Source organism: Tamandua tetradactyla, chromosome 3 (assembly GCF_023851605.1).
Source record: "Tamandua tetradactyla isolate mTamTet1 chromosome 3, mTamTet1.pri, whole genome shotgun sequence".
Lineage (NCBI taxonomy): Eukaryota > Metazoa > Chordata > Mammalia > Pilosa > Myrmecophagidae > Tamandua > Tamandua tetradactyla.
In genome coordinates, this window is record NC_135329.1 from 195,660,114 (window position 1) to 195,687,336 (window position 27,223).

At 37.8% G+C, this 27,223-nt stretch overlaps 1 long non-coding RNA gene across 6 annotated transcripts in view; it reads left to right on the forward strand.

Moving 5' to 3' along the window:
* LOC143676568 (uncharacterized) overlaps positions 1-27,223 on the forward strand; it is a 209,078-nt gene that overhangs the window by 112,417 nt on the left and 69,438 nt on the right. For 4 of the 6 annotated variants that reach the window (XR_013172176.1, XR_013172178.1, XR_013172177.1 and 1 more), the window contains exons 2-3: positions 9,163-9,336; positions 12,288-12,380. This is a non-coding gene — a long non-coding RNA (uncharacterized LOC143676568). Of the gene's footprint in view, positions 1-9,162; positions 9,337-12,287; positions 12,381-14,588; positions 14,803-27,223 lie in introns of those variants that run through there. The other 2 variants (XR_013172181.1, XR_013172179.1) reach the window with 2 other exon arrangements.

Below are 27,223 nucleotides of genomic sequence, written 5' to 3' on the forward strand. Positions count from 1 at the left end.
ACTAGAATTTCCTGAGGCACATTCCGAAGAGCAGTGCTTTCTCAGAATAGTAAGAATGTTAACAGATGTTCAAAAACCAGATGACTAATCAACAGCCAACAAAACTTTGGGAAATGAACAAAAGTTACTTGGGAAGCATTGGTTAAGCCAAACGAAATAGCTTTCTTCTGTCAGGACTTGTCAGAACCTATATTTTCTGATGTTTACTGTGACTCACCAAGGTGAATGGGTAGCTGTTTCCCTACAACCTTTTGGCTCTGAAACACGCCCCTCCACCCTGCCCCCATGCCACCATGGAATGTTTATTAATGATCCAAGAAACTTGGGGAGCATAACTTGGTAGCAGTGGCCGATTCCTGAGCTTGCCATGGCAACTTGTCAGGATAATAATTCTCCAGGTGACCATCAGGCTTGGGTTCACCTAGCAAAGGCAATGTCCTTGCCTGTGATGCTTTCACTTTGGTTGCCCTGGCAATTAAGTCTTACCCATCCTTCATTAACTTACCTTTTCCAGGAAGACTTCCTACCTTGACCCATCCCATAGTGATATCTCTTGGCTTTCAACCTATTAAGGAAGTACAGTGGGAAGAAAAAGCGCCTGGCTGTCCAGCAGGCAGAATTTAAAGTCCAACACTACCATTTGTGTGGATACCTGGGCCTTTGTAGTTTAACCTTTCTGATCCTCAGTGGCATTATCTGAAATATGTGCATAATACTTGGGGGGCATTGTGGTTTGTACCGTACAGCCTCCATTTTTCCTTCTTCTAGTAAAACGTTAAATAAAATTTCCCTCTGGAAGCATGCCCCAGCCACACTCTTAGCCCAAGGTTGGGTAGGTGCCCAGGTCCAAGGCAATCAGGTCACCACATTCCCGTGGCCACAACCATGGGTATGTGACCCCATCAGGATCAATGAGACCCAAATATAATGGTGCTAGTGCTTCTAGGAAAGAGTCTCTTGTTCTTTTCTACTGGATTTGAAGCAAAGGGAAGGGAAGGCTATGGGGAAGCTGCAGCCATCCTACAACTGGGAGGGGAGAGACTTTCTGGGAATAGAGTCAAGACAGGGGAATACAGACTTCATGGTTGGAGTTTCAGCAGCCGTCTTGGACTATAAGGAAACCTTAGGAATGGATCACACTGGGGTCATCCAGGAATACCATTCCAATTTTGGACTATTATTTTTCTGTAAGTGAGAAATAACTATAATATTTAATTTTTTTTCCTAGTTTGAACTATCGTATTTAAACCATTATTTTTTTTTCACTCACAGCTGAATCTGATCCTTACACAACGTCTGAGACAGATTTTCTGCTTTCTTGCTTGTTCGTTTAAACAGCCAGAGCCCTAACTGACATAAACTCTCACCTCCACAATGGGATTAAATGAGATGATAATGTGTAAAAGGAATCTAGCACAGTGCTGGTGCCAAGGAGCCCTCAACAAATGTTACTTCCTGCTCCCCATGTACTAATTCATAGTGTCAGGAAAGCCTCACTGCAGGCAGTGTGCTCCATTTCCCTAACGAGATCCTTGAAGACTTTACAGTACCTGGCTCAGGACTCTTATGCATAGAACTGCAGTCAATAAAGGCTTATTGATTAATTGGGACTCCTTAGGCCACGCTAGGCAGGCAGAGATGGATTAAGTTGTTTAACAAAGTCTATCTTAATACACCAAGGTCCTCTGCGAGGCTTTTCCTTTAAAGGGAGGATAGAATGGGAAGGTAGATTTTAGAACTGGCTAAAATATACCTGGTGAGCCGTCAGGATGAAATTGACAGAGTGATGGCCAAGCAGCCCTTCACTATTGTTTTCAAGATGCTGATTATGTCTGTTTTATTCTGGAGGATGTTTTGGCAATGAAGTGAGTGCATGAATTTCAATAATGCAAAGTTAATATTGCCAGCATTTACGGTCATCATTGTTTCATTTTAGTCCAACAGGGAGGTTTTTTTTGTTTTTTTTTTTAATTTTAATCCTTTTGTAGAGCTGTAATAGGATGGAAACATTCCTGCTTGCTGTTATTTTTGAGAACTATAAGTGAGAGTAGGCTCTTCTATGCCTTAAATCCATAGCAACAAACCTATTCGTTTTAAAAACCTTAATTTCAAAACAGTGGCTAGACCTAGAAATCTATCCTTTTAAGCTCACATGTGGCATGGCAGAGGTTATATCTTCACTCTTGTAATTTTCCTCTGGGGAACAACTAGACCTTTGCTAACAAAGTATTGGTTAAATTTAACCCACTGGGAAAAAGAAAACTGACAAAAAATGTGTCACATTGCTTGGGTGCAGGACTGCAGAATGTTTTTTTTACCCTGTAGCTGGTAAAGATAGGAAAATGTTGCTGGATCCTTTGCCCTTCCCCAGGTAGGGTGGTAGAGAATGTATTTATCTGGATAATTAAGCAAATGTCAAAAGCAAAAGCAAAAACAAGCAAACATATTTGGTTTGAACTGAGGTTTTTCTTGGATAAGAAGAGGAAGGAAAGGTGAGATGAAATTATTCAGGTAATTGCCCCAGTTCACCAGTTCACTTTGTGCAGTGGGATAGTTTCAATCCTGGCGATTAAGCCTTTCTTTGGGGTTGGCTCTCTTAACACTATTATCAGGATAAATATAACCTGTAAAACCATGCAACTGTCTTCCAAGGGATGCCACGGAAGGTCCGTTAGCTGAATAAGACTTAGTGAGTAGGAATCATCTTGCACCTCTGGGAGGACTGGATGACCTGATGTTTAAAATTTTTAAATCACCTTGTATCTGACTCTATAAAAAGAAAGTCCTTATAAAAAATTTTAATCATTAAGCATTCTATTAAATGTTTTATTACTGAATGATCTTCTTCCTTACCAATTAACATCAGGTGGCATTGTAAAGGTCCTATTTCAAAGGCAATGTCTGGAAAAATTTACCATTATTTCTACACTGCGACTGAATAATGTAACATGAGGACACCCTCACAGGTAAATGTTAGTGTTAAGACATTTAGCTTATTTTCTTGGTCCATGTTACAAAGAGAGTCTGTGTATAGGTATGGGGTGTGTGCGTACACATGCAAGCATACGTAAAAACAAGAGAAAAAATCCATTTATGAATCACTGAGGTACCTGTAAGAGCCATTAGTTGAACTCTGGCCAGCAAACCCTGATGGGTCAGAAAGAGGAAAATATTGCTGTTCTCTTTCCTGGAACGTGGGCCACCCTTGGAGCTGAGGGTCAGATCTGCAGTTCTTCATAGTTCTCAGTCTCAGGGTGGGCCCAACAGTCTTTTTCAGCAACTTTCTCCTCTCTCCCCAGCAGCACCCAGTGGCTGAAAGTTGGATTGAGTTCCAGGAGGTGGTGAGGGGTTAGCAAGGAGGCAGCAACCAAGGGTAGGTGATGGGGCCCCTCCAAGAGGGCTGTGTGCACCAGCACTGGGTAGGTGTGTTCCTGTCAAGGCCCTCTTAACCAAAAGCTCCATATTTTGTGTCTGGATCAAAGGACTTCCCACAGAAAGCATGCTTGTGCTGTTTTTGTTTGTTTGTTTGTTTTTGGCTTTTAAAAAGGGAATTTAATGAGTTGCTAGTTTACAGTTCTAAGGCTAAGAAAATGTCCCAATTAAAACAAGTCTATAGAAATGTCCAATCTAAGGCATCCGGGGAAAGGTGCCTTGGTTCAGGAAGGCTAATGAAGTTCAAGGTTTCTCTCTCAAGTGAGAAGGCACATGGTGAATACAGTCAGGGCTTCTCTCTCAGTTGGAAGAGCACATGGCCAACATGGCATCATCTTCTAGCCTTCTCTCCTGGCTTCCTGTTTCATGAAGCTCCCTGGGAGGTGTTTTCCTTCTTCATCTCCAAAGCTCTGGCTGATGGACACTCTGCTTCTTGTGGCTTTTAGATAGTGAGAGATGAGCTATATAGTCATCCATGTATTTTTCTAGTTTTGATTTAACCATTTAATTTCTTATATTTGACTTTTTAATCTATCTGGAAATTGCTTTGAAATGTGTGAGATGAGGCTTTAAATTGATTTTTCCCTTTAAATGGCTAATTGTCGTAGCTATATTGACTGAACACCTTCATTTCTCTATTGATTTGTGATGCATCTTTTGTTAGGTACTGAAATTTTACATATATGTTAGTGTTTTGCTTGAAGCTATACATTGTGTTTCATTGACTTGCCTTGTCAATTCTTATACCAGTATTACACTGATTGAATGCGTGTTGTTTTATTAATTGTCTTAAAACATGGCAGAGCTAGTTTTGCTTCATAAAAATGTTCTTGATTATACTCAAAAGTCAAAAATTCTCAAGGTAAAAAAATTAAAATGCTCATTGGAATTTTGCTTAATATTATATTAAAACCATAAATTAACTTAAGAATTGGTAGCATAATACTATTCACTACTCCTGTTCAAGAAATACTCTTGACTTTTTAATATATTCAACAGAATTTTGAATTCATTTCTTAGGGATCACTCATGTTTCTTCCATAATTTATTTCTAGATATTGTGTAAATTTTGCACATAAGTTACTGTTCTGTATTTTTAACCACTGATGTGGTACAAAGGAAAGGTAATTTCCTAAAAATTTTTGTTAGTATAAGATAATTTGTCAAACTCTTGAGTTTTCCATGTGTGCAAGTATTCCCTTCTTGTTAAATGCTAATACCTCTTATTTTGTTCTGATTTAATTGCATCATGAAGTATTTCTAGAAAATATTAAAAGTAGTAGTAATGGCACAGATTCTTGTTTTGGTCTTGATTTTAATGAGGATTCTAGAATGATATTTTGGATACTTTGAATGAAGATGGTGAAGGTATAAGAGAAATATTCTGCATTATGTTGAAGATAAAGGCCCCTCTAAATAAAGTATCCTTTTATTTTTATTTTTCAATATTATTTAAATGTTATTTTATTATTTGGATTTATTATTAAATTTTACTGAATGCCTTTTCAGCCTCTTTTAATGTCATTTTTAAAAACTTTATTGGTATGAGCTATTCTATTTCTAGATTGTTAATACTTATATTGCTGAACTAAAACTTGACTTTGGAATATTAGTATTATAGTGTTCATAGTGTCTTAGTTAGGATTTTTAATATCTATATCTAAGGACTGTAGCCTATTGTGTTGGGGATCCCAAGACCAACTCGGGTTTGTTCATTTGTCCAGAGGGCTCGCTGGGTTCAGCACGTGTCTACTCATGCCTGTGATTTATTACAGCAAAAGGATAGAGCAAAATCAGCAAAGGGGAAAAGCATGGATGGGGGCAGGGAACAAAGTCCCAGAGAAGCCAGGCATCAGCTTTCAAGGGTTCTCTCCTGGAGGAGTCACACAGGGCATGCTTAATTTCCCTGGCAACAAGTTGTGACAACATGTGTGCAAAGCTCTCTCAGGGAAGCTCTGAGAGACCGTATGCCAGTTTTACTGGGGGCTGGTCTTGTATGCAGTCTTTGCTTGGCATATATTAAAATTCCAGACTCCCAGAAGGAAAGCAGTTGTTCAGGATGAATGATATTGTTTGCATAAACAGTCTCTGCACAAGGAATCACTTTATCAGTTAGGGGGCCTGGTGGGAATCCTCCCCAAATCTGTTTCCAGACACCAGTCAAGGGTCAACCTAGTAGGAAGGCTTTTCCAAGGATAAGCAGTGAGGCTTGCCATGCTCCCTCTTTCCTGCACACCTCTAATTGTCTGTGTGTATGGGTGTATGTATATCTTTGCACAGGAGTTGTTTTGTCAGTGTTTGGTATCACAATTAAGACAACTTTGCAAAATAAATTAGTCAGAATTCCTTTTTTTTTTCTGTAAAATACAGCAGTTTATATAGAAGGGGAACTGTCTGTACTTTGAAGATTTCTAATAACTCATTTATAAAATTACATGGTTCCAGAATTTTTATTGGGGAATAATTAAAAATAAACTTACTTCTTCATGAGTTGATTTGTTATTCCCCACCAACTCCTGCTCCTGTTCAAAATTTTCCATTTCATTGAACTTTACACATCCTGGTGAATGTTGTACTTATAATTTAAAGGTCTTCTTTGTATCCATTCTTCTATTGCTTCATTTTCCAAATGTATTTATTTATGATTTTTCTTTCTGTTTTTATTGATTAGCTTATAGAGAGATTTTCTGTTTTATTAAATTTTCAAAGAACTGATTCTTGAAATCATCTATAAATTCTGTTTTACTATGATTTAACTCATTTATGTGTTTATTTTTCTTCATTACCTCCTTCCCTTGCTTGAGTTACATCTTATTTTTTCTTAGTTCCTTTAAAATTTTTTTTTAATTATAGAAGTTGCAGTTTTATACAACTTCTATAGTTATGGAAAAATCATGTAAAAACACAACATTCTCATATATTCCCCTACTGTGGACACTTTGCATTAGTGTGGTACCTTTGTAACAAGTGATGTAAAATATTAAAATTGTACTGTTATCTATAGACCATAGTTGACACAGGTGTATCTTTTCCCCACACACTATCTTATAATTAATACCTTGCATTACTGTGGTATATTTGTTATAATCCAGGAAAGAACGATTTTATGCTTGTGCTATTAACTATAGTCCATCATTTACAACAGGGTTTATTGTGTTGTACAGTCCTATGCTTTATCTTGTAATTTTTATTGTAGTAACATATATCCCACCTTTTAACCAGATTCATGTATATGATTCAGTGCTTTAAATTGCACTCTTAATATTGTGGTACCATCACCACCATCCATTTTCAAAACTTTGTAATCAATCTAAATAGAAATTCTATACAAATTAAGCATCAACATCCCATTTTCTACCCCCAACCCAGACCCTGGTAACCTGTATTCTAGATTCTAACTTTGTGAATTGCTTATTCTAATTATTTCATATCAGTGAGATCATAAAATATTTGTTCTTTTTGTCTGCTTATTTCACTTGAGATTCATCCATGCTTTTGCATGTATGAGGACTTCATTCCTTTTTACAGAATAATATTCCATTATATGTATATACCACATTTGGGTCACTTCCGTCTTTTGGAAACAAGGAGCAATTCTGATATGAACATTGTGTGCAAGTATCTCCTCACTCTCTGCTTTCAGTTCTTCTGGGTATATACCTAGCAGTGGGATTGCTGGATCATATGGCAATTTTATACTTAGCTTCCCGAGGAACCACCAAAGTGCCTTCCTCAGCAGCTGCACCATTTTCATTCCCACCAGTGGTGAATGAGTGTTCCTCTCTCTCTATATTCTCTTTAACTTTATCTTACTTTCTTTTAAAATAGTGCACAATATTTGAGGTTACATATTGTATGAAAGTACAGCTTTAGTCCTATCCCATTATTTTGATTTTATACGCACACACAGATTATCTTTTGCATTTTTAATTTCCAAGTGTTTGAAAGTTTCTTTTTTTAGCAAAACGTTTGTTATTAATTTTTTGTTTTGTTGTGTTATGTTCAGAGAATGTGGCCTAAAAAATTTCTAATTTGGAGGCTGTATTAAGAACTTTTTCAATACAATACTTAAAAATAAGATGTATTCTCTTTAAGGTAGAGAAGATCTCTCTATATGAACATATTTACAATTTAACTTCATGAACTCAAAATATACATTCGCTTTTTTTTTTTGATGACTTAATCTGTCAGAAACGGAAATGGTGTGATAAAATCTATCACTGTAAGTGTGTGTCAAAGGCAGTATGCTATATAAAGATCTGGAATCAGAAAGACCTGTTTTCAAATCCCAGTCAATGGCAGTACCACTGTCTCAGATTGAGTTTCCCCAGAAGCAAAGCCTGAGACAGGAATTTGAATACAAGTAGTTTATCTGAGAAGTGACAGAACACTGGAAAGGGCATGAAGAAATGAGTCAAGGGAGGGCAGCAAGTAGTAATTATTGTGTATTTAGTGAAAGTAAGTCCCTGTAGCACTTGCTATTTATTTATTTATTTATTTATTTATTTATTTACTTATCCCCCTTTTTAAAATTCAGGTAAAATTTATATACTATGAAAACCACGTATATTAAGTGTAAAGTTTGTTGAATTTTTATAAATGATATATCCATGTAACTGGCAATCCTATTAAAGTATAGGACATTTCTATCATTCCAGAAAACTCTTCCCAGTCAGTACCCATCATCTTCCACAGGCAACTATTGTTCTAACTTTTATCCTTATAGATTAGTTTTATGCATTCTACAACTTTATATATTTTCATGCAGTACAATGTATCAGTGTTTTCCTGTATGGTTAGTGCTTTCTATGTCTTGCCTAAGAAATGTTTTGCTATACCAAGGTCATAAAGATATTTTCTTATGTTTTCTTCTAGAAATTTTATAATTCTAGCTTGTTTTTTGGTTAAAATCTATGATCCATCTTGAACTTAAGTTTTGTATATTATGTCAAGTAGATGTTGAAGTTCTTTTTATTTTTTTCATGTAGATATCTAGTTCTTCTAGTGCCATTTGGTAAAAAGACTTTTCTTTTCCCACTGAATTACCTGGATACTTTCTCCAAAACTCAATTAACTCTATATATTTTGGCTTTTATTCTGTTTTGATGATTGATATGCTTGTTTTTATCCAACTACCATGCTTGATTTCTACAGTAATCAAGAAAACAGTTAATGTAAGTTTTTGAAAACAGGTAGTATAATAAATCCTACCAGGATTTTGATTGGTCATTAAATCTATAGCTCAGTTTGGGGAACTGGTATCTTAACAATATTGAGTCTTCTAATCCATGAATATGCTATATTTTTCCATTTATTTATTTCTCCTCTAACTTTTCTCTGCAATTTTTTATAGTTTTTGGTATAGAGGTTTTGCTCATTTTTTCTTAAATTTATTCCTAACTACTGTATGTTCTTGATGCTATTATAGGTTTTTTTTAAAATTTAGTTTTCCAAACATTTGTTGCTAGTTTATGGAAATACAATCAATGTTAATATTGGCCTTGTATGTTGCAACCTTGTTAAATTCACCTATTAGATTTAGTAGGTTTTTGGGGGTAGATTCCTTAGAATTTTCTACATATATAATCAGGTCTGCATGTAAAAACAGCTCTACTTTTTTATTCCCACGATTTATGCCTGGTTTTTCTTTCCTTATTGCTCTGGTTAAGATCACCAGATATTATTTGATCCCAGTTTGTTCATAGCTTAGTTCCTTTCTCTTGTTCTCAGTGTCCAAATCTGTACAATGAGGAGCATACTAAATGGCAGCTTGAAGCTCCTTTGAGAATTTGTTCTTATCATCTGCACTGAGATTCTCCAGCTTGGCAAGTGGAGGACAGAGTGGCATGCACGGTTCCAGACAGGCTATGCATGCTTCGTCACACACCGTATCTGACAACCAAGGTATGGCAAAAGAACTGAAAACAGAAACTGCAGCTCAGCTTGGGAGTAATCTCTGAAGGACTGGATGGAGCAGCCGTTGGCTTGAAGTTGTAGAGTAGCAGCTGGTTGGGTCTATGAGCTTCTTGCAGCTGTTTGTGATATGTCAAATGAATTTTTGTTTTTATGTGTTAATGTACTCTGAGCTATTTTACAGTGTGTTTGACATTTTACAGTATAGTAAAGTGCATACATGCCTAATTAAAACAGATGTGCACTTGATAAAATAATTACCAGATATGCTGAAGAAAAATAGCTAATTATATATACAGCATAAACACCTAAACATGCACTATAAATATGTACTTGAAAAGTGCCGGGAAGTAGGTATAATTGGCTAGATTCTCTATTCATGCCCAGACTTAGAATCATTCCTTGGATTTTCCTGGCTTTGGGATCCACCAGCATTAAAATTTTCTGCCTAATTCTTTCCCCTCCCTTTCCACCTCATCTCTTACTTCTTTCCTTTCCTAGAATGAAATTGAAGAGAAATGATCTCTCCACTGGGCAGAGGTGGAGTTAATATAACAAAACAGCAATAATGACAGCTAACTTGTATTACTATGTGCCAGGCACTGAGCTAGATTCTTATGATATATTATCTCCTTAATCTCCATACCAGACCCGCTATTGCATTTTCCTTTAAACAGTGGGGAAACTGAGGCTTAGAGTGGTCAACAACGTTTCCAAGATCTCTAAGCTGGGAAATATAAGATCCAATATCTGATAGAACCCCTATTCTGTAACCACTACTCTACACTGCCTCTGGGAGAACAACTTTTTACCCAGTAATTTCTTGCTCTCAGATGGAGAGTGTGGCTGTTGAAGGAGGGGGCAGGACTTATCTGAAATCCTTCTGTCCCTATTTTATACATTTTAGAATATCTCAGACCAGACTTCCTCCAATAAAGTCTTTATGCCTTCTTTCTCTATGTGCATGGGGAGGAGTTGGTCTACAAGTAAGTGGAAATTCTGCTCTGGATTTCCACAGACCCTGGGCGTTGCTGGCGCATGTGAGCCAGGCTCTGGGATGCTGTCAGCTGAGTGAATGGGTTGGTGATAGGCTTTCAAAAGCAGAGTAAGATACCTGTGCCTACAAGGAAGCGATAGGGTAGAATATATTTTGGAAGCCTTGTAAATGTATGCAGAAAGTATTGAGAAGCCCTTTTAAATACCAAACAGGGGGTTGTTTTCTAAGGTTGTGTCAAGTGAACTTGGCCTCTCTTTAAACAATCCAGCTCGTTTGGAGTAAGGAGACCGAAACAATTAGTCGATCAGATCCTACTCATGGAAAGGCAGCTACAATCTGCTTTCTGGCATTTTGGAGGAATAGGTTATCCTCATTCATTTGACAATATATGACCTAAAAGGATCCTAGAGATAATTTATGTAGTGATGATTCAGGAAGTGCTTAGGGTCACAAAAGGAGTACCAAGTGTCAGTGAGTGTATAACATAGGGTTAAGTGTATATGCCCTTCCATTCACTAGCTATGCGACCCCTGGCCAGTTGCTTAAATGTGCTGCTGTAAAATGGTAATAATAACAGTACCCACCTTGTAGCATTATTGTGAGGTTTCAATGAAATAATCTATGAAAAGCACTCGACAGATATTACCTTGTTATTGATCTGGTAATTTATAGCTATATATTTAGGAAGTTAAAGGGAGGAGAGTGCATTAAAACAATTTAGACCACTGGGTTATATATGTAATTTTGGGTAAACCACACGTCTCAATGTTATGATTTATAAAACAAAATGTTTGGATTGAAGGACCTTTTAGGTCACTCTAGCTCTAAGAATCCATGACTCTAACATTCCCCAACCTTCTCTAATCCTCTCACTTCATTCTTAAGCTTATGGGAAACATACGTACTTAGATTGAACCAAAATGGAGGAAGATGCTCATGAATGATGTAACAGTATAAGCTCTAGAGAGCTGAAAATGAGCAGGTTTGATGGAAATGTCATATACTAAGCTGTTAATCTCTTTCTCCTTTAAATTATTTCTACCTGATAGTCTCACTTGGCAGTCGGAAGTAGGTGTGGGGGACCCCAGAAATCCTCTCCCTTGGGACTCCACAGTGAGCAATTTCTGACCAAATGGGAGAAGGTCTGAGCTTTGTGAGGCCTCTAGGGTTTGTTTATTGGCAGAACTTGATGTAAGAGTTCTTCCAAGTGGCATGATCACAACCCAACTGTAACTGTTGAAAGAGGAAGTGGAGGGAGAAGGTTATCACTGGCACACATGAACTGGGGAATTCTAGGGTGCTGGTCCACTTTCGGCATGCCTCAGGCTATGACCCTTCTTGGGCTCTGTTTCTGCAGCCCTCTAGGGTGGTGAGTCTAGATACATGGAGAGTGGGGTAGAGGGAAGTTTCTTACCCACCTCCATCCTGTCTCCACAGGTGGACTCATTGCTAAAGGAAATAACCACACTTTGCACTTATAAAATACACAATATTGAGAAAACAGACCTAAAACATACTTTAAATAATTATCATGTGTGGTGATTTTTTTTAAAAAGCAAAATGCAGTTTAAGATGGTACTTGTAGCTGCAGGAATGCTGTTTCCAGATTTTCTCATATTGCTCAGTACATTGTGAACTTAGCGTCAAGAAGACCAAGCCTTTTAGTCACAACAGGGTCCATCAACGAAATGGATCAGCCTATATTTTCCTTCTTCCTATGACTGCAGAGATGAAGATCACGAAGTTTGGCTTGAGAATGGACTAAATCTGCTAGGATGTGGGGGCAAGGGCCAGAGTATCTGGGAATGGCAGAGCGGGCAATTAATTGGGAATTGAAAGATCTTAGGGCTGGATATAGAAATGAATTGTGACAAAAGACTTCCGTGGAAAAAACATAGAATGGGGCAAATCATAATTGTGATATTGTTTTTTCTGACTTTTGCAGCTCATTTAATTTCCACCAAAGGATGGTTGATCGATGCCAAGCAAAATGTCTTTGGGAACTCAGTTCTAGTTGGAATAATCAACATATAAGTGGGTAAGGTTGCCTATGTTCTCATTTGATAGCCAGTCTCTGCTTTTTTTTTTTTTTTGGCTAAATTTTAGGAATTTAACATATATTTGGATTTAAAGTGGCACAGCTTATGTTGGAAATTATGCTTGTCAAAGAAATAAACCAAATATTGAATATGAAAATGGAATCTTCCCCTTATTCTAAAACTGGAAATAAAAATCTGGATTCATACAGATGTAATGACCATCGCCCTTGGTTTATAAGAGAGGAATGATCCATCCCAGTGCCCCTGAAAGGCAAACCTCATTCATTTCATCATGCTCATACTTTTATGTCCAGAGAATCAAAATGTGGGCTGGCCTACTAAATTCCAAATCTCTAACCACATATAAATGAAGATCAAATTTACAGAAGGATAATTAAATTATTGTACTTCAATTGTAGATAGATTTTTGCCTTATGTCTTTTTTCCTTTTGCTCTTTTCTGATGAAAGAAATAAAGTTACTATATAAATTACTTTTTGCTTTTGAGAAAAATCCAATTTATTGTGCTTAGTTCTCCAACTTAAAGGTTGGACAACATCTATCTGAAACATTTGAAGTGAAGATGAAAAATTGGGAGGAGAGATTCCCTCAGGGTCTAAGCCAGTTTCTAGTGAAAAAAGGTCATGGAGATAAGTTCCTTAGAACTTCATTTAGGGTTGTTAGTGATGATGAAGATAATTGTATAGTCTGATTTTATTTTATCCCAAGTAAAAGAATGACATTCTTTGATAGCCTCAGTATGAGTAATTTTCTGTTCTTTAAGTAGATGGAAAGCTAAATCTTATATGACAAAAATCTTGACAAATGATTAGAAGTTGAGCACATTTTCTACCAAAACAACATTCTCTCTCATAAAAAATATATCCCTAGTGGGTGTTTTGAATCCCACCTAAAAATAATAAAATGAAGAGAAAATTGAATACTGTAAGAAACTAACAACATGTGCGGCGTAGCTTAACATTTAGTTCTTTTGAGAGGCAAATTTAGTGTTCTGAAGCCTTCAGAACCCACTAGCTAGTGATATGCTGTGTGATATGCTCTGTCTAGCAAAGAATGTTGTTAGAGAAGGAACAGCTTTATCGTTTCCAGATCTTTCCATTTGTGAGATGAGAGTTTTTCTTTTCTCCCTCCACCCCTGCTTAAGGAAGAAAAAACATAATTAATCTGGCTTTCAACTATTAAGCTTTATTTTGAAAGTTTTTTTCTGTGTATTTCTTTTCAGGAATGTATCTTTTCTGGATGTGGATCTTATCTTTAGACACTCATTCCAGACTTGCATAGCTCTGGATTTACAAGTAGCTATGTATAGGGAGAAAATGTTTGATTCTTCGAATGCTGTTATTAGAAATATACCACACAAAATCTAGTGGTACGAATTACTCCATCGAACACATAAAGAGGTCCTCAATGTCATTAGTCTTTAGGAAATGCAAATTTAAATAGCACAATGAGATAACACTACACAACCTCCAGGACAGCTAAATTAAAAAGACTGACCATTTCAAGAATTGATAGGGGCATGGAGGAAATAGAACTCTATAAACTGTTGGTGGGAATGCAAAATATTTCAACCACTTTGGAAAAAAGTTTGGCAATCTCTTATAAATTCAAATATACACTTACATATGACCCAGAAATTCCACTTATAAGAGTTTATTCAAGAGAAAGGAAAACATATGTCCATACAAAGACTTGTGCTTGCATATTTATAGCAGCTTTATTCATACATCTCAGAACTGGAAACAACAACTATTGAATATCTATACAATAGAATACTATTCAAAAATATAAATAAAGAGCCATTGATACATGCAACATAGGTAAATCTCAAATGCATTATGATTAGTGGAAGAAAAGCTACATATATATGATTCAATTTATCTGAAATTCTAGACAAAGGTAAAACAATAGTGATAGATGTCAGTGATTTTCTGAGGTCAGTAAGTGGGGAGATGGGATTTATTGCAAAGGAGCAGAATAAAGTTAGGGTGATGGAAATGTTCTGTGTATTGATTGTGGTGGTGGTTAAACAGTTGTAAATATTTGTTAAAACTTACCTAATTGTACCTTTAAAATTGGTGAATTTTATTGTATGTAAATTATAGCTTAAAAAAGTTAATTTAACAAAAAAGAATTTGTCAGTAAAACTTGTATTTGGAGAGTTACTACATGTGCTACTTTTGTTAGGTGCAGTGGGATGAAGCTTGGGTCTTGTCTGGAAAGAAGAGCTCGTGGCTTGTTGAGGGAAGAAGACTTTCCCCCTTGTTCTATAAGACAGCATGACCTCATCTTAGAACTTGATAACTTCATGTTCATAAATTTTCCATATCAAAAAAGAGATATGGAAATAATACGAAAGCCCAACACTAACTGGAACATAATGTGATGGCTAAATATACAACTAGTCCTCAAAACAAATTAGATTGAACTGAAAATTTGGGTGTTTCATGAAAATAATGCACAAGACCCTAAGAAGTGGACCCTTCTCAGATTCACTGACTATGTTGGGTCCAAATCACTGGATTCGGAGTATTTGTAATAACGAGAAAGTACTTGAACTCTTGATTTCAGTTTCACTCTTGAGTTGGAGAGAGAGAATTCTTCCCTGATTGCATTTCTCTCTTCCCTGTAGGAGAGCCATTCTGATTAATGAGAGCATGATGTAGATGTATTTTCACGGTGTATATTCTTAGAACTTTATGTTGGGTTTCAATGTGGTTATATAATCTTCATGCAAATGCCATCTGCCATATTTGGCACTTAGGATAAAATATTTGAGATATTTTATTCATTTTGCTTGAAAAACAGATTTGGAGAAATCAGATCACTCCCTTCCTGAGAACACAGCTCTGTGGAAAGTATGTATGAGTTCTTCTATGCATGGCTATGATTTCTATTTTCATCCATGGCTTGGGCTGTAAACTTGGTTTAAAATTTTAGTTTAAGTTTTTGTTTGCCATTTTGGGGCCACAAATTTAAAAATCAAATTAAGGTTTACCTGCTTTCTGTTTCCTATTTAGTATGAATTTTTTGCTGCTCTTTTCAAAAGAAGTTTGCACATTTAGAATGATATAATGAAGATTAATTTCCATATGTAGGTGATTGGCATTTCAAAGAGCCCCATAATCCTCTGGGCAAAGAGGAAAGTGGTTTTCCCCTACACAGTTGGACCATGATTCCTAAGTACTCAATTTAATAGCAATCTATACAACAAATTGTTGATCCAATCACTCAAACAATTGCTGGCTTTCCCTACCCCTGTACTATTTTCTTCTTCCCTTTCTAGGTTCATATTGGGGTAGGAGAGGGGCAATAAACTCAACAACAAAGAGAACAAATCTTCAATATTCTGCTGAACCTATGAGTTCAGAAGTAGAGGAAGACATGAAAAAGTCTACCAAATCAGGGAATAGGATCCAGGAGAGCGACCAGGTCAAACTGACTTTCCCTTAGGGTGGATTCCTTAAATAAAAACATTAATTTCTTCCACATTAACTGGAAAATTTTACTTCTCTTTTATCCCCTATGGATAGTAATTTTATAAATCAGGGCAAACATGAATTCTAATGAATAATAAGGGACATGCTTAAAACTTTTAAATAACTAGGGAGAATTGAGAGATGGTTAGCCAATCAGATATTAGTGTAAAACAGTTCAATTGGCTTGCATCTTACTGTCAGTCAGTTGAAGGTGTTTTTTTCCTTCCAACTTCAACATTTTATTCTAAAAATTTCCAAATGTAGAGAAAAGTTGAAAGAATTGTGTTGTAAACAGCCACTTATCTATGCATGAGAGTCCTACTGCTGCTTTAACAAAGAAACAAACAAAATTCTGCAAAAATTAAGCATCAGCTTTCCATTCTCGACCCTTTATCTCCTGGTAACCTATATTCTGTATTTTAACCCTATGAGTTTGCTTATTATAAACTGATTATATGAGAGAGATCATGCAATATTTGTCCTTTAGTGTCTGCCTTATTTTACTCAGCAATATGTCCTCACGGTTCATCCATGCTTTTTCATGCAACAGGACTTCATTCCTTCTTACTGCTGAATAGTATTCCATCTTATGTATATAACATATTTTGTTTATCCATTCATCAGCCGATAGACACTAGAGTTGCTTCCATCTTTTGGCAATTGTGAATAATGATCAGTGTAAAAATGTCTGTTTTGTGCCCCTGCTTTCGGTTCTTCTGGATATATACCTAGTTACAGGATTGCCAGATCATATGGTAATTCTATGCTTAACTTCCTGAGGAAATGCCAAACTGTCTTCCACAGCAGCTGCACCATTTTCCATTCCCCCTAGCAGTAAATGAATGCTCTTATTTCTCCACATACTCTCCAACACTTGCAGTTTTCTGTTTCTTTTTTTTTTTCACATGGTCAGGGACTGCTTTTTTTTTTTTTTAATAGTGGCCATTCTAGTAGGTGTGAAATGATATCTCATTGTGGTTTTGATTGCATTTCCCTAATAGTTATCGATGTTGAGCATCTTTTCATGGGCTTTTTAGCCATTTGCATTTCTTCTTTGGAAATGCAAATATCTCATTGGTGTTCGGATTTTTATTTCCTAATAACTAGTGATGTAGAGCATCCTTTTATGTGCTTTCTTAGCCATTTGAATTTCCCCTTCAGAAAAATTTCTGTTCAAGTCTTTTGCAGATTAAAAATTTGGGTTGTCTTTTATTGTTGAGTTGTAGAATTTCTTTATATATACTGTAGAAAATAAACCCTTATTGGATGTGTGGTTTCTAAATATTTTCTTCCATTAAGTAGACTGACTTTTCACTTTCCTGACAAAGTCCTTTGAAGCACAAAAGTATTCAATTTTTAGGTGGTTCCATTTATCTATTTTTTCTTTCGTAGCTTGTGCTTTGGGTGCAAAATCTGAGAAACCATTGCTTACCAAAGATCTTGAAGATGCCTCCCTACATTTTCTTCTAGGAGTTTTATGGTCCTGGCTCTAATATTTAAGTTTTTGATCCATTCTGAGTTACTTTTTTTTATAAGGTGTGAGGTAGGAGTCATCTTTGATTCTTTTGGATATGGATATCAAGTTCTTGCAACTCTGAAGAGACTGTTCTGTCTCAGTTGAGTGGACTTGGGAGTCTTGTCAAAAATCAACTGACCATAGATGTGATGGTCTATTTTGGAACTCTCAATTCTATTCTATTGGTCAATATATCTATCCTTATGCCAATACCATGTTGTTTTGGTAACAATAGCTTTGTCATATGCTTTAAAGTCAAGACGTGTGAGCCCCTAACTTATTTCTTCTTTTTCAAGTTATTTTTTAGCTGTTAAGCTACCTTACCCTTTAAATAAATTTGATGATTGGTTTTTACATTTCTGCAAAGTAGGCTGTTGGAATTTTGTTCAGAATTGCATTTAAGAATGTCTTGTTTAACCTCCATATATTTGTGCATTTTCTGCTTCTCCACCTGTTATTGATTTTCAGCTTCATTCCATATGGTTAGAGAGAGTGCTTTGTATAATTTCAATAATTTTTAATTTATTGAGACTTGTTTTGTGACCCAACATGTGGCATATCCTGGAGTATAATCCATGAGCACTTGCGAGGAATGTATATTCTGCTATTTTGGAGTGCAATGTTCTGTATATCTGTTAGGTCTAGTTCATTTTTAATATTATTCAAGTTCTCTGTTTCCTTATTGGTCCTCTGTCTATATGTTCTATCTATTGATGGGAGCGGTGTATTGACGTCTCCATTATTATTGTAGAGATGTCAATGTTGCCCTTCAATTTTGCTATTGTTTGTCTAATGTATTCTGGGGCATCCTGGTTAGGTGCATGAATATTTATGATTGCTATTTTCTTTTGGTGAATTGCCATTTTATTTGATATTTAATATACTATGTCTCTTATAGCAGTTTTACATTTAAAGTTTATGTCAGATATTAGTATAGCCATGTTTTTCTTTACTATTTGCATGGAATATCTTTTTCCAACCTTTCACTTTCAATCTAGTTCTGTCCTTGGGTTTAAGGTGAGTATCTCATAAACAGTATATACATGGATTGTACTTTTTATCCATTCTGCCAATCTGTGTCTTTTGATTGGAGAGTATAATCAATTAGCATTCAATGATATTACTGTATAGGCAGTACTTTTTTCAACCATTTTCTCTTTTGGTTTTTATATGTCATATCTTATTTTTGTTTCTTTTTTCTTTTTTAGTTACCATTGCTGATAATCTTCATATCTAAACTCTCCTCCAAACCTCTCTATCCTGTCTTTTCTTTTCAGCCTGCAGAACTCCATTTAGTACTTCTTGTAGGGCAGATCTCTTGTGGATGAACTCTCAGTTTCTCTTACCTGAGGATGTTTTAAGCTTTCCCTCATTTTTAGAAGGACAGTTTTGCCAGATAAAGCATTTTTGACTGGTAGCTTTTCTCTATCAGTATCGTAAATATATTATACCACTGCTTTCTCACCACTATGGTTTCTGATGAGAAATCAGCACTTAGCCTTAGTGCTTTTCCCTTGTATGTGATGAATTACTTTTCTCTTGCTGCTTTCAGGATTCTTTCCTTATCTTTGGAATTTGATATTCTGATCATATGTGAATCAGAGTAGGTCTATTTGGATTGATTCTGTTTGGAGTATGTTGTGCTTCTTGAATAGATATATTGATGTCCTTCATAAAGTTGGGAAATTTTCAGCCTTATTTCCTCAAATATTCTTTCTGCCCTTTTTTTTTCTTTCTCTTTTCCTTCTGGGGCACCCAGGATATGAATGTTTGAGCACTTTGTGCTGTCATTCAAATCTGTGAGACCCTGCTCAATTTTCTTTATTATTATCTCTATTTGTTCTTTTGTCTGTAAGATTTCAACTGTCCTATATTCTAGATCACCGATTGTTTCTTCTGCCTGCTCAAATCTACTACTGTATATCTTTAGTGTATTTTACTCTCTTCTTTTTCATAACAATTTATGTTATGTTTCTTTATGTATTCAAATTCTTCTTTGTGCTTGCATAGTGTCTTCTTAGCTGTATCCTTTTAATAACCTTTATTTATTTATTTTTTTGGCTATATTTTACTTCATACCCTCAAATTGATTTAGGAGATTTGCTTGAATATCTTTTAGCTATTACAAATTCTGTGATTTCTCTTGGGTTTTAATTTATACCTTTGGGCCATGCATTCATGTTTCTTAATATGGCTTATAATTTTTGCTGGTGTCTAGGCACCTGATTATCTTGATGAGTTTACTCTGGAGGTCAGTTCCTCTCTCTTGCCTAGGGTTTTCTTGTTGATTGGCTTTGTGTTAAGGCACTTCTTTGACACTTGGTTCAACTTATTATAGACCTTTAGAATAGCTTGGGTTTTCTCAGATTTTTTTCAGCTCTTATTCATCTGATTCTTGCCCTGCTCGTATGGTACAATTTTTGAGATTATACTATTTATGCATTTTTTTTCACCCCCAGGAGATAGCTTCCATCTCCTGTTCCTTCTCTGGGAATGTTGATCTGTCCCATTTGTTTTTGATTTGTATCTCTGTCTATTTTTTTTTTTTTTTTAACACTTCTTTCATTGTCTCTAGCTGCTTTTGCCTGGAGGGCAAATTCTGGGAAGATTTTCCCAAGTCATTATTTCCCAGTCAAAAGAGGGCCAAGGACCCACAAAGGGGGCATAGTTGGGTTCCAAAGTGCCCTGGGGAGGAGACCCAGAAAGATGCCAAACTTTTCTCTGACAGCTCCCTGAATCTGTGCTTTCCTAGTTTGCCCAGTAAATGGTGATTTTCAGAAAACTATTCACCACAATGCTAAGGTGGTACTGTGCCTTTAAGTCTCAACTGACTCTGCCTTTGTCAGGGGTGTGGTTGAAACATGCACAGCCAGTTGCTTTTGTCTGGGTCAGATTGAAACCCTAGCACAGAGCTGGGAACCAGTGATCTGAATTCACTAATCAAAAGCTGCAGGCAGTGCTGGGCCATGCCACTTCCCCCCCTTTCTTGGGGAAGAGCTGCCCTTCAGCAAACTGGTCCCTGCAGCTCTAAGAAAGCACTGTGCTTCTAAATCCCCTGAGCTCCACCCCTGTCAGCAGTGGGATTGAAACAGTCTACTGGCAGCTTTTGTCCTGGGAGGATTGGAGCTATGGCTGCCCTCAGAGCAGAGACCCAGCATTCCATATTTTCTAATCAAAAGCCATGGTTGGTGCTCAGCTGTGCTTCCCCCTGTTCTTGGAAGAAAACTGTCCTTCAACCAAATGTTCCCCACTTCCCGGAGAAGGCACAGGGTCTCTAAATCACCCCTAATTCCATCCCTATCAGGGGCAAGGTTGAAGCATGCTGGAGGCTGGGTTTTGTCCTGGGTTGGTTGAACTGTACCTGCCCTTAGAGTTGGAGGTACAGTTCTGCCTTCACTATTTAAAAGCCGCATTCAGTGCTTATCTGTGTCCCCACTCCTTACACCTTTCTTGGGGAAGAAGACTTTTGTTTCCAGTCAGGGATTGGATCCCAGGGTGGCCTACCATGGGTGAGGGATGGGCACCAGCCTGCACAGCGTGGAGTGTTTTACTCACAGCTCCTCACCGCAGGTTAGCAGACTCTTCCTTCTGCTCTTGCCTGGATGGTGTATAGTTTCTTCTACTCTCCAGAGCCCCCAAACAGTTGCTCCAGACAGTTCCTGACTATTTGATGCCTACCCTGAAGGACAAAGTGATTTGGGCACATTGTGTGTTAAGTAAACATTGTAGGTTGTCCGGGGAAGTTAACCATCATCTGTGAAATTTTGAATTCTGAACATTTAGGAATCAGCCTCTGAATGAAGACTGCTACTGCTTTTCATTTCGACTTCTCCCAAGGTTTATCCCAGTAGCAGAGGTTTATTCTGTCTTCCATCCTATTCTTTTACCAGTAGTTCCTGGGAGGTTATCTCTGTCAGGGCCTGAGGCTGTAATAGCTGCAGCTGGTTGCTAATTTGTAGAATAAATTACTTTTCAGTTCTCTTTTAAGGAACATTCTGTTCTAAAATTCTTTTCCTGTATTTCTCTGCCTATGATGCTACCAGCTAGACCATTTTCGGCTCATTTAGACTTATTCTGTATTATTAATAGTGGAGAACAGAGCAATGAATTGAGTTTGAGATGCTCCATGCCATTACTTTAGCCAACCAAATCACCCCAGCCGTGAGCAGACAGTTGGCCAATCTGCCACAATGACAGAAAATTGAATACAGAAAGGCCATTTAAAGATGGAGAGATGTGGCCTTAAATCCTATCAGGTTCTGACATTCTTCTAAGAGGAAGGTAATACTCAAATTTTGAAACTGGAAATTGTAGAAGAAGGAAACAAAATTTCTTTATCATTCCTCTCATCATTATTATTATCATCATCCTTATTTTAAAGGGCAGATTTTGGAAGCTTTTTACTTCTACCCAGAACGCTTGTTTTCCTAAATCTTCACTGGTTTATACACATGTTCTTTGGAAAATGCATTAGAAGCTGATTCAGTTTGCTGTGAGGAAACCAACTCTGCAAAACTCCTAACTCACAGAACAGCTACATTGCGAGGTCGTGTCCACAGTACTAAAGGGTTATTTGATTTATAAAAAGGTTCTCTGAAGTGTTCCCTGAAAATACCAAATTCCCTGAGGGCTCTTAAAATAAGAATCACATTACAGAAATCCTATTTAACAGAACATTTTGGGAACATACAAGGTGTGATTGTAAAAGATTATGGCTGATTTTAAGAAAAACTCCAAACTTCTAAATTCAAAGGAATGCTGTTCCCTTCAAAGTGGTCACCGGGTAGGTCTTCACACTTACCTCATCTGAAATGGGGATGACAGCGCCTCCCTGCTAGAGGGGCTGCGAGGACTTAAGTGAGATAATGAAGAAATGTGCACAGAGGAAAGAAGTGCTCAAGACCTAGCAGTTTTGGCTCCCAACTCCAAAAAGGCTACAATGACTGAAGTCATTTATTATTAGAACTCTAATGTGGAAACTGTTTTCTGGGTCTCAGTGATGGTTTATCTTGGGTCTATGGGTGAATTTGGAGTTAACCATGGAGAGTAAGGTGGCTGGTGGAATGTGTGTGTATGTGTGTGTGTGTGTGTGTGTGTGTGTGTGTGTAGGGAGATGAGCCAATCACAGTTTCAAACATACAGTATTGAACAGGGATTATTCTACCTTTATGAAATGGGATTTTGGTTAAAACATGGATTTTCTAGGGGGTATATTTCCTTTCGAACCAGCACAGAAGGTAATACTCAAATTTTGAAACTGGAAATTGTAGAAGAAGGAAACAAAATTTCTTTATCATTCCTCTCATTATTGCTATTATCATCATCCTTATTTTAAAGGGCAGATTTTGTGCTGTGGTGGGGGAGAAATGTTGGGCTTTGTTTATTCATTTTATGAGCCCCTTAAGTTACTAATCTCACAGAACTAACATACACACACATACATATATGCACACATTTACACACACACAGATATAGCTCATATAATTAGGTAGTTATGTATTAATTTGTCGGGGAGGTAGGGTAAAGGCAGAGCAAATGGAGTATGTCTGTAGTAGGGAAATAAGCTCAAATGCCTGCAATAGTGGTTCTCAATTTTTGCTATATATTCAATCACCAGCAAACTTTAAAACAACCCAATGCTCAGCCACTCTCCACACCAGTTAAGTCAGAACCTCTAGGTGGCAACATCAGCAGTTTTAAATGCCCCCGCGAGATAGCAATGTGTCGTCAAGCCTGAGAGGCAGAACCCTGCACAGGTATCTTCAGTTCTGCATGCACACTGGGAATCACCTGGGGAGCTTTTAAAAATTACCCATGCCTGGGCCACACCTTTCAGAGATTTTGATTCCATTTTCTGGGGTGGAGCCTGGGCTTGGGGCATTTTTGGAAAGATCCTGTTGGTTACAGTGTATAGCCAAGTTTGGGAAACAGTGGCCTCAAGAACCTGGCTGGTATGGTAGATTAATGAAATGGGGTTTGGCAGTGGCCAGACAAAACTGGAGAGACCCTGTCTGTCTAAAGGGGCAGCTACCGGATGGATCCTTGAAGGAATGTGGGCCCAGTATTACTGGACCTTCTATTTTTCAAAGGACAATGGAATTCTGAATATTTATGTGGAACCGTCTAATTTTTAAATGTTTGCAACTAAGTCCAGTTTAAAACAAGCAAAAATTAACAAGTCTGCCGGATTGCAGCTTGGTGATCTCAAGATTCTGATGTAGTGCAACCCCTTTTCTTGCATGGTTCATAAGGCAGTAGTCACTTCTTTCCTGGCCTCAGTTTTCTCACCTGCAAGATGAAGAGACTAGATCAGAGCATCCCTATGGTTTCGTTTTTCTCAAATAGTCCCTGGCCTCTGAGTCAGTACGACTTTGGATTTGACTGTAGTTCTATTCTTGCTTATGGAGCTTGAACCTCAAGACCAGCTTTTGGCATCCTTGAACTTAAAGTACAAAAAAGCCCACATAATCCCAGCTGTCTAGATAAGATAGAGAGAATCAGACTGGACACATTATTTGGGTCCAATCTGACATAAGGAGAGTTGAAATCAGCCAAGATAAAACCTGTTTTTTCCACAGAGCAGTCTCCTTTATAAGGAGAGAATAATCTATTTTCCAGTCCCAGCGAATTTCAAGCACATTTGAACAGAAAAGATCACATTTCCAAGCTGTAGGTAAAAGGCTCCTGTGGCAGTAACACGATTCTTTGTATGTTTGTGACAATCTCTTAGCAGGAGCTCCTTGTTGGCTTTTGAGAGGAAAACGTAGGTCCAGCCTTTTGAAAGTTTGTTTACCTATTTTTATGACTCCTTGAGTTACTAATCTCACAGGACTAAAGAACACAGCAGACAAATGCTCCCACACACCTTTGGTTCACCCAAATGCAGGCAGAGTGTGCCTTTCGGTGTTTGTGTACCAAAGGCTGTGTACCAAAGGCGATTCTGGGAGTGCCTTAATATTATTTTAACATAGGAATATGACTTCTCCAACCTCCTGTTTTCCTCTCCCTCCTTTTTTGATTCTGATTTTTTCATAAAATTCTCACCAAGAGGAAACAGATCTTCACCCCCTAAAAACTGTGTCAACAATTTATTGGGTCATATCAAAGTCTCATGCCATGCAAGACTCATGCCTGCAAATGATTGTGATTTTTGCTGATCTGGGAGTTGGTGATCCTGAAGTGGAAAAAAACATGGGTTAGGGGGCCAGGCAAGATTAAGTCCACCTAACAGCTTGGCAATTTACTAACTCTATAACTTTGGACAACAGGGGTCTTTGGCTTGCCATATGCCACATGGGTACTACCCATATTCTAAGTCTGTTAGATTCAATTAATAATATATGAATGGTACAAGTACTGAGTAAATGGGAGCCACTATTAATAATATTTAACTCCTTTCTATGCATTAAAAAGGAAACATAGTGGGGCTGGGTACTGGGAGACTTGGGCCGATTCTGTTACTAATTAGTTGTATGATTTGAACAAATAATAAACTTCCCGGGCATTAGATTCTATATCATTTGTTAATAAGAACATACTGGTTGCCAACCCATAGGCAGGTCTTGTAAGAGGAGCTGAAGATAGAAAGATGAATGGAATGCATCCCCAGCTCTCAGGAGCTCACCAGCTAGTTGAAGAAGACAAACACCCCAAGGTTGTGGACAAAAATTAGAAGGTGTGGATGATCCTTTAGGTGAGAATGTCATTAGGGACAGCAGTGCCAAAGTGTATGACCATTTGCCTTGAGTTATAACAATTTTAGGTAGATGTAGTCATGGGGCGCTTGTGAGCTTTAGGACTTTTGTTGCCATTTTCTAATTGGCATCATGTTCTGTGTGTAGGGCTGAGACAGAATAGATAGGGAAGGAGTAGGGGGAAGTGACCCTAAGATCCATTGCAAAAAGTTCCTTTAGGCACCTAGCCTCCCCCTCCATGCATTGACCCACGCCCCCCCCCTCCGCCAGCTGTCATTCAGGTCGGCACCTAGAAAGAACCAATGAAAAGTTCAGCTCGTCAATCCCTTATTAACTTAGCCAGAGGAAGAAGAGTGCCTCCAAGTCCTTATAACGCAAGGATCCCAACCTCAGACTGCTTCTCCTTTGAAGAACTCCCAAGCTCATCTCCCTTAGAGCGTGTACCTTTAATATGCATTAAAGTTTTGAGCTGTATACACTGGCTAGTCTTTAGATTCTTTTACATGCTGATTAATCCTTGAATTCTTTCCTGCAATTGAGTCAAGAACTGTCATGATGCTAGCCCTTGGTTGAGGTTTCAATTTCCCTGAGAACTCCTGGGTCTGTCCAGCATCAGGGCATGTTCGAGTAGCCCTGTAGTAAGGCAGAAACAAGGTTTTATACACACTGTAATATATACGCTTCATGTTGATTGGCTCTGAGAAGGAAATAATACTATACCCTTAATGCTCTCTTATTTACTTTGCAGCAACTTTGACACCACGAGTGACTGGCAGAGTGTCTTCAGTTCATTTTTGCTACAGATTGAAAGAAAACAATTCTTTGTTAAACATTGTATTGTAATTGTGAAACACTATGTTCAGGGAGGAGTTTCAAGGCAGAAATAGCCTTGAGGTCTAGTTCTGTTGTTTTTAAATTTAGAATGAAGGAAAGTCTCTCACCTGAATTCCTTTATAGCCTACAGGCATTAGCATTCAAAGCAGTGTCGCACAAGAAAACAGATCAGAGTTAAAAAGAGTCTTCTTGGGGCGGGCCGCGGTGGCTCAGCGGGCAGGGTGCTTGCCTGCCATGCCGGAGGGCCTCGGTTCGATTCCCGGCCCCAGCCCATGTAGAGAACAAACGAGCAAACAAAATACAATAGAACAAGAAAATGTTTAAAGATGTTTCCCTTTCTTCCTCCCATCCTTCCTTCCTTCTCTCTGTCTTTCCTTCCCTTCCTCCCTCTCTCTTAAAAAAAAAAAAAAAAAGAGTCTTCTTTCTCTTACTCCATTTACCTCTGTGTGAAAAAATGGGAATCTTTCACTTTTTCATATGCCTTAAAAAATAACACCATAACATCAGTCTTTGCCATTTCCCATTGCCTGGGGAATTGACACATGTCTTCAACACTAAAAGAATGTTCTCTTTATGTTGCTTTGCATTGCAAACGAGCTTCATTCTTAGAAGACTTCTCAGAGAAGGGGTGGCAACTTTTCCTTGTACTTTGCTGCTGCCCATAGAGATATAGAAATACACTGAGCCCTGGGTGGCTGTTTGTGGGACACTTGGGGCCAGAAAGTGGTAGCTTTGGCTTTTCCCTTCTTATTAAGACTCTTTGAGATCTTTGCACCCCACATGCAGGAAGCAAGCGTCCATGACCAGTTTAGGAACAGGAGCCAACCACCTCCTTTAGTCCTAGACAGGAGAGTTTCCAACAGAGAGATAGAAAATTCTTCAAAATCATTGGTAGTGATTGAAACATCAAGAAATACATTTGTTTCTTGCATCATGTTAAATGCCACATCTCTATGGGGCCTTTTCTGAATTCCTGCTGACTTTCTCTACCCTTTGTCTTGAGATCTCCCCTCTTCAAACCCTGGAACACTCGCGCTTCCTTTGGGAGACCAATCTTTGTTGCTGGGCCCTAAAAGCCATTGTGGGGATCTGACTGGACATGGCCCCACAGCAGGCTGCCCGATGGTTGGGTGAGGGAACCAGCTGGGCCAGTTCCAATTTCTGGCTGTCTCTGTACATGTCTCCAGGTCTTGCTTTCACACTACTTCCTTTAACATTTTTTTTCCCCTTAGAGTTCTAGCAACCGTCATGTCTACATGATAACTTAAGGAACATGTTGAAAAGGCATTTCTTTTGGAG